The following is a 7957-nucleotide window of genomic DNA, read 5'->3' as shown; positions in this document are numbered from 1 at the left end:
GTGTCTGCTGAATCGACTGCTGTTGAACTGGGTCAGCAGTAGGCCGAGTTGGTAAGAACATAGCTGCAACTTGCTCTTGAGTTAGCCGATTCACATTTTGTCCACTATGCTGTGGCTGCTCTCTCACCAACAACCGAGGATTAATTAATTGCCCTGGTGCTGATCATGGTGCAGCAGGTGCAGGAGCCGACACTGGTGCTGTCGGTTGAACTGATGGCGCATTGGGAGCAATTGGCTGAGCAGTCGGCTGATTATTTGTGATCAAGGGCCGATAATTTGGGAAAACACCTCCTGGTAAATAAACTGGTCCTGTAGCCTGATACTCAGCTATTGAGCCATCAACCATCGACTTCACGATGTTTGACAAAGTATTGACTAACACTCCAGATTGATTAATCAAAGCATGTCGCACAGTATAGTCAATCCGATCTTGGAAGTTGTTAAACTGTAGCTGCGCCAGGTTGCCATCTGGGCTAAGATCCTCACCTTGCACTCCCTGAGAACCATCACCCTTATCACCTGAGCCATCTGCAGCACTTTTATCACCTGATTGAGCCGTACCATCTGAGACCTGTTGTACCTCCCCATCCTTGGAAGAACTTGTCGCAGCAACATCAGCATCTAATTTCATCTTGTACCTCTGAACAATTGTTCCTTGGCGAGTCTCCATGAATGAGTTCAAGAATTGGTTCTGTGTTTGCTACATCATCGCCTCAAGATCCTTCTTTTGTTCAGGTGTCAATTTGTCCAAAATGATGAGCATGATGTTGCTCTCATGAACTTCAGACCCACCAAACTTCGGGATCCTAGTTTTGGAAGAAACTTCTTTGCCGGCCAAAGACGGCGATGCTGGTGGTTTCTCAGCCATGAGAGAATACTGTTGCGGTTCTGACTTCTAATGGTCCCACCAGGCGTGCCAAAAGCGTGTTGATGTAAAAACACGAGGTCTGGGAGATCTGCTTAACTCCAGTGCAGGTCCAAAACTTGCCTTTGGGTATGTGAGCGTGCCAGTTGATTTGATCCTGCGATCAACAAGAGACAAAGACAAAGAAACCGCGGTTAAATCTATAAACGATAGCCGATCGGCTAGATGCCGATGACATATCATTTATCTTTGAGCCGATGTCATATATGCATCGATCGGCAGACATTAATAAGTAAGAAAGAACTAAATCTACTTGATCGGCTGTTGATATTAACAATATATAATCCTTATGTCGATATATACTTAAATCAAGTGATTGGGATAGATTGGTCGCCATGTCGAGACAGTATAAATCACTTAGACCGAAATATATATTAACAACAAGATTATATATGTTCATAGCATAGCCGATCAGATAGATCTAGCATGTATCGGCTAATACTCCGATACCGTTTTATATTGAGATATTAAAGCAAGTACAATATACCAAACGGAAAGCTTAATATACTTAAATACGACGAGATCTTAACATAAAGGGCGGATTTAACATGTCAATCAAGCACATAAGATAAATATATTCAAATCAGGTAAGATCGGCTGAAACCCCGATGCTACCCTAATTGGCAACCAAAGGCAGGCTAGAGATTGAGATTCTAATCACGACTCATAAGATCAAATCCAACTGATGCAGCTATAAGTATGAAAAAAAAGACAATATCTAGACAATTAAGCCGTTGGATGTGTCATAGAGTGGTGGATATCCTATATAATCTAAGTCAACATCGGTATTTAACCTAGTCGGCTGTCTTCTACTGACAGATCGATGTTAGCCGATTGTAGGTTAGATAGCGATATTGCCGGAGATTATATAAGATATATGATAATTCGATTTATCACATAAACAAGATTAGAGTATCATAAAGATGGAAGCACTAATCCCGAGAATGCAAGCCGCCATAACAAGTTTTACCTCTTGTTGAAGATCGAAACCGATGCAGCTCAACCCGAAAGCAAGAACTCGTCGAAACAAAACAAAAGTAAAAGGGTGGCTATGCACCGAGATTGATTTGAACGTGTGTTAGTTTTATTACATGGGGCTCGGGGTCTATTTATACCCGAGATTACAAAATATGTCCATATCGGGCATGACTCTTATCTCTAACAAACTCTAAGATACTATAAGTCTTTGCGGCAGACATTTGCCCAAACATATCTCTAAAGAAATTACATAAAATATCCTAATTAATAAATACAATTGCCTTCTCAGGACTCCATCCATGCGTGGCAATCATCATGAAGCACTATACAATTGCCTTCTCAGGACTCCATCCATGCGTGGAAATCATCATGAAGCACGTCAACCTAACCCGACAACGTATGCCGTGTCATATTATCGGATTCGGCTCAATCGGCTAACCCTGTCCAACTCGAACTCTGCCGATCCTAGTCGCAGCCGATTCGGACATCAGCCGATTCTGCTCTATTCCTCGAGCGATTCCATCTTAATTTCCACCTCGGTCTCAACTCCATCTCCAATACTTAGATTACCAAATTTGGTCGTTAACAACAATATAGTACAATAGAGCCTCTTATAATTTAGCTCAAGCTTGGAAGTGTGTGTTGAAGTGAGTGAGATGATGTCTTTATATAGGGGTAGGTATGACGGTTGGCGAAGGGGAAATGTCCGAAGTGCCCCGCAACCGCCATCAGGGCGTGATCTGGGACGTCCATGCCAAAACCTGGGATCAACGGCGATCACCAGCAGGGGCGGAGCCAGAGCAAAATCAAGGGGGGTTCCTACAGCTTTCTTTTGTATATAGCCGCATATCTAGTTGGAACACTATTATGGAGTACTAAATACTCGTGTGTCTAATAACTGTAAACATCATTATCTAATTGATAGCAATATACAACAAGAAAATACATAAATATTTAGAAATTGTGTACCTTAACAAAGAAACCAACTAATAAATATACACGAAGTTACTAAAGTGTCAAGCACAGACACAAAGTCACTATTCACAAAACATATCAGTAGATCGTATAAAACCTATTCAAGACAAGATGAAAATTTTCAAGATTGAAGAAATAAGGTTGAGAAGTGAGGGGAAATCTCACTTGCTCTCAATTGGAGGTTGTCGGTGGATTGGGAGAGACCAGAGGCCCAGAGCCAAGGAGAGCTAATCTTGGATGAAACGTCGGCACCAAGTTGCCGTCCAACAGCTCAGAGGCTCCAACTCAAGCAACAATGTATCATCCCTGTTAGACAACTAGACAAGATCACACAATGCAACGATTAAACTTCAAAGGGCAGAAGCTCGGGCTGCTCGGCTCGCCCTAGCTAAAACCAGTCATCACGGGCAGAGCGGCAAAATCAGGAGTGCCGAGCAGCAGGAGCACGGTGACCTTGGGGCTTGGGGCACAGTGTCAATTGGCGTCGGCGATTTGAATCAGGCTGCCGCCGGAACGGAGGCAGCCGGCGAGATTGCGAGAGCGAGGAGGCGCGTACAGCGAACTTGATTATCCTGAAGACGAAACGATGTGTTGTGCTAATGCCCGCTTGACCGCGTCGTGACTCCCATGATTGTGAGGCTTCCAGGGCAAGCCTCGAGCAGCGCAAAGGACTCCATCGAATGGGCCTGCCTGTGTTTGTGTCTGCTGCTTGCCTACTTGGGCCTTTTCCATTCTGGGCTGGACAAGAAGGGGGTTCCTTGGTTTGGGCTGAGGGGGTTCCTACATGGTGAAACTATAGGGGTAACAAGTGATTTCCAAGTTTGGGCCGGGTTCCTGGGAATCCCCCTCAGCTTATTGGGCTCCGCCCCTGATCACTAGGGTTCGGCCGAACCTGGGTTGGGCCCTCCTGGTCTGGCCTTCGGTTGGTGGACTTCCTGGGCCTTCCTGTTTCCATTTCTCGGAGTTTTGGGTTCATTTACTGATGTTTCAATGAAGTTCACAACCCCTCCTTGTATGGATACATAATTCTCCTCACTTTAGTCTGATTTTCCTCCCAACTTCAAGGTTTATCATCTGCATACAAATATACACCAACACTTGTGGAATATGTGAGATTAAGCACCTATTACTATGTTGGATGTTTTATTGTCTCGACTTTATGCAGATGTTGGAGGTATGAGAATGGCATTTAACAACCGCCAACAAAACCCCTGTCACGTCCCAAAACGACTCTAAAATATATCCCTTAAATGATGCCTAGAATAATTAAAATCCATGTGAAAGCCTCCAACAATTAAAATGTGCAAAGTTAAAAGTCAAATAAGGCTTAGAGGATTTTTGTAAATTTCCTAAAAGCCTAAAATGCGTAAATAAATTTTAGTGGAATTTTCAGAGCACAAATAATAATTATTAAGAAATAAACAAAGTTAAAATGATTTTATAAAAAGAAAAACCCTAAAAGTCCCCCTTCCCTCCCTTGGGCCGGCCCGGCCCATCTCCCTCCTCCTCTCTCTCCTCTCCCCGCTGCCCACTCGGCCTCTCCCCGCGCGCGCGCCGCTGACGGGCGGGCCCGCCCGCCACCCTCGCTGACGGGTGGGGCCCACCCGTCATCCCCTTCCTCCCGCCGCTCCCGCCGCCTCCCCCGCGCCCTAGCGCCGCCGCCGCTGCAAATCCTGCCGCCTCCTGCCGTCCCCGCGTGCAATAAAGTGGGGGGAATAACTCCCCGTGATCCCCTCTCCCTTTCCCCCCATTTTTCCCTCTCTCTCTCTCGCGTTCAAACGGGCGGATTTGCCCACGCAAATCTCGCCGGCGCCATTGATGGCGGCCGGACCTCCCGCGCCGGTTTCCTTCCACTCCGGCCGCTCTCTCCCCCTTCCAACCCTATTTAAACCCTCCCCGCACCTCCTCCGTCCGTTTCCGCCTCTCGCCGCCCTTCCTCCTCGCCGGATTCGAGCTCGCGACGTTGCTCTCTCTCTCCGCCGTCGCCGCCGAGCTCCGGTCCGCCGTCATCGTCGCCCCGGACCGCCTCCCACCTCGGCGCCGCCTCCTTCGGGTTCGCCGCATCCTCGCCAACCTTGTCCACCTCTCTGTTTCGGTCGCCGACCGCCGGAACGCCGTCGACCCCGTCGACCCGAGCCGCGCCGCCGCCTCCCTCCGCTCCGGCCGCCTCCTCCGTCGCCGCCATCGCCCCGGGGTGAGCCGTGGACCATCGCCTCCTTTCCCCCTTCCCACCCCTCTCTCGGCCGCCGCTCCGCCGCGCCGGTGGTCGCCGGCGGCGACCATCGGGTCGCGAGCACGCCGTCTCCCGCCGACCGTGCCGGCATGGCCGCCCTCGGGCGCGCCGAGTGGCTACCGCGTGGGGCCCGGCCGTCAGCCGCCCGCGCCCTCGGGTGCGGCTGACGCGTGGGACCCACGGCGCCGGCCGGTGTGAGCCCGGGTGCGCCCGGTCCACCGTGGACCGTGAGGCTGCCGCGTGGGCCCCACTCTCGTGGACCCCGTCCGCGCGCCCCCTCCCCTCGGCTGACGCAATAAACCCTTTTTAAATTAAAATTTAAATGAAGAAATTCGCAAATATTCATTTAAAGAGCATATAAACTTCAAATGGCCATAACTTGGCCATTTGAACTCGGAATTGGACCGTTCAAGTCTCTAATTTTTCCTTAAGAAGTCAAGAACCCATTTTTGTGCTTTGTTCCTGCTTGTTATATGGAGTTTATTAGAGTAAACGCCCTTTTATTTTCCATTGGTCGTGTAGACGTTGCAGCTTCGGAAGATCCGCTCTTCGTGGAGGTTGAAGCCGACGTTTGGGAAAGTGAGCAAGGCAAGTCACATCATCCTTGAACATATTGAATCCCAGTTTATAAAATTATTTTGATTTAAATTATTGCATTATCGCTTTATTTAAATTCCCGCGTTATCACTGTTTTATCTAGCCATGCCTATTTACCTTTGTTATGACCTTATTATTGTTATTGTTAATATTTCCTTGTTCACCCTAGAATAAACAAAACCCCAACTAGTAGACACTCTACTCATGGTACCACTAGTATGATTTTAGGTAGATGCTTCGCTGGTTAATTAGGCAACATTAGGTGGTTTTACAACTCTAGACTTTGGGAATATTCTCATCACCTGGACAATATGGAATGGTTGGATTATTGTGGAATTGGATTCACACCTCCCCCTCTATTCAAAACCCTCAAAATGGTTTTAGGCTGGGCTTGGGGTGCATGGTTTTGATAGTAGCACCTCGGCCATATAAGGACCGGTCTTCGGGCCTCTGTTGCAAAGCACTACCGTACTTCCACATGTCTAGTGGGTAAGGCTTAGTTTGTGGCTCAGTCTGGTTATAAACAAAAGTACACGGATGGAGATGGATGAAGTCGGGGGTCGATGGACATCTCTAGGGCAAATGAAGGCTACATGAGCTGCGGCCCGGTAGTCGAGATGTCATGGCACAGGGCCGGTGTCCTGCTACTAGGGGCTCAGTCCTGCCTACCTGTCCCAGAGGTTCCGGCCGTAGGTGGGGTTGGGTCGGTACTCTTGTCTATGGCTAGGATGGGTTGGAAACTATGTCACGTCTTCCGTCCGTATACCGTGGTGGTATGTGGCACGTGGTTACACGTGAGGAAGATGTGTCTTGTGGGTAAAGATGTACACCTCTGATCAGAGTATAATCTATTCGAATAGCCGCGCCCTCGGTTATGGGCATGCCTAGCAATGTACCCAAGTTAGTGTTTTAATTCTTAAAACCTGCTTAACAACTAAAATGTGGAATAGTTGGCCTGGGTTGGCTTGGGACGAGCTGGGACCCAGGGTCGGGTTGCCAGTTCGGTCTGAATCATCGTAGGCCTTGGGTTAAGGCAGGTTCGTGTGGGTTCACGGCCTTGTTTAATAATATTGTATAGCTCTAGAATCGTGTTTACAAAATAGCGTTGAGCAACTAAGTGTCTTTTAATGCTGTTTACTGCAAACCCTAACCCTTTATATTATAACCCCCTTGTACTCCCTTGCATTTATTCTGCACTTGTGGGTGTGTCTTGTTGAGTACGGTGGTTGTACTCAGTCTTGCTCAATTTTTCCCAAACCCAGAAGAGGAGCCCCTGGAAGATGAAGGCTTTGGTGTCTAGCTCGTGCCTGCCGTCAAACGCCTATGGTCGTCGCCCTAGTCTTCCGCTGTTTTTCGTTTGTCTTCTTGTGTGCTGGGTCTTCGCCGCCCATGTAATAAATTAATTAATTACGCTTCCGCTTGTTAAACTCTGAATTGTATCAACTTTTGGTGTACCTTGCCTCCTGGGACAAGGAATAATGCACGCACGTAAGGAACGCCCGTTGGGTTATTTCCGGTCGTGACAACCCCCCACACTTAGCCCTTTGCTCGTCCCTGAGTAAAGGTTAGTGTAGAATAAATTTCTTCAAGATATGAATCAAGCATATAAATCATTCACAACCATACCTGCACCTGTGAACTTTATCAGTGGCTATCTTACCATCTTGAGTAATTGATAAATGGAACGATCTTGATTCTAGTCCTTCTTGCTTCTCTGTTACACTCATGGGATTTTTTTATAAATTTTCGCAAATAAGCTCTTCTCCTATTGACTTCCTCTCTTGTCTCTCAAGAATGTATATTTTCTTTTTGGATCCTTACCAAAGCAAAATGTGCCATAATTCATTCCTATTCTAAGGTTAATATGTGGAGCTTGGTAGGGATAAACTGTGACATACCTGCATCATATATATTGCAAAGCCAAAAATATGGACTCAAGAAGATCATCATACTCCTAGATCAAGGGTCTTTATTTATGGTGGAAAATGAAAAAGTAAAATATGTTGTGGAATGGTGGAATAAAGAAATGATTATCCCTTTTTCCTATACTTTCTCTCCAAATTGGTTCTCTTGGCATGATTGTGGAAGGGGCATGGCTACATTTTTCTTTCCAACTTTGCTCAATGTTTTGAGAGCAAGCTTTATTTCCTTCTCTTTTTTTTAGCCATGCCTTTCCCTCCTTTTATCATTTTCTTTTTGCCAAGAACTTTTCAAGGAGAAGAAAGTATAATTCAATGTAGGAGTTTATT

Source organism: Oryza sativa, chromosome 8 (assembly GCF_034140825.1).
Source record: "Oryza sativa Japonica Group chromosome 8, ASM3414082v1".
Lineage (NCBI taxonomy): Eukaryota > Viridiplantae > Streptophyta > Magnoliopsida > Poales > Poaceae > Oryza > Oryza sativa.
Note: the sequence above shows the minus strand (reverse complement) of the source record.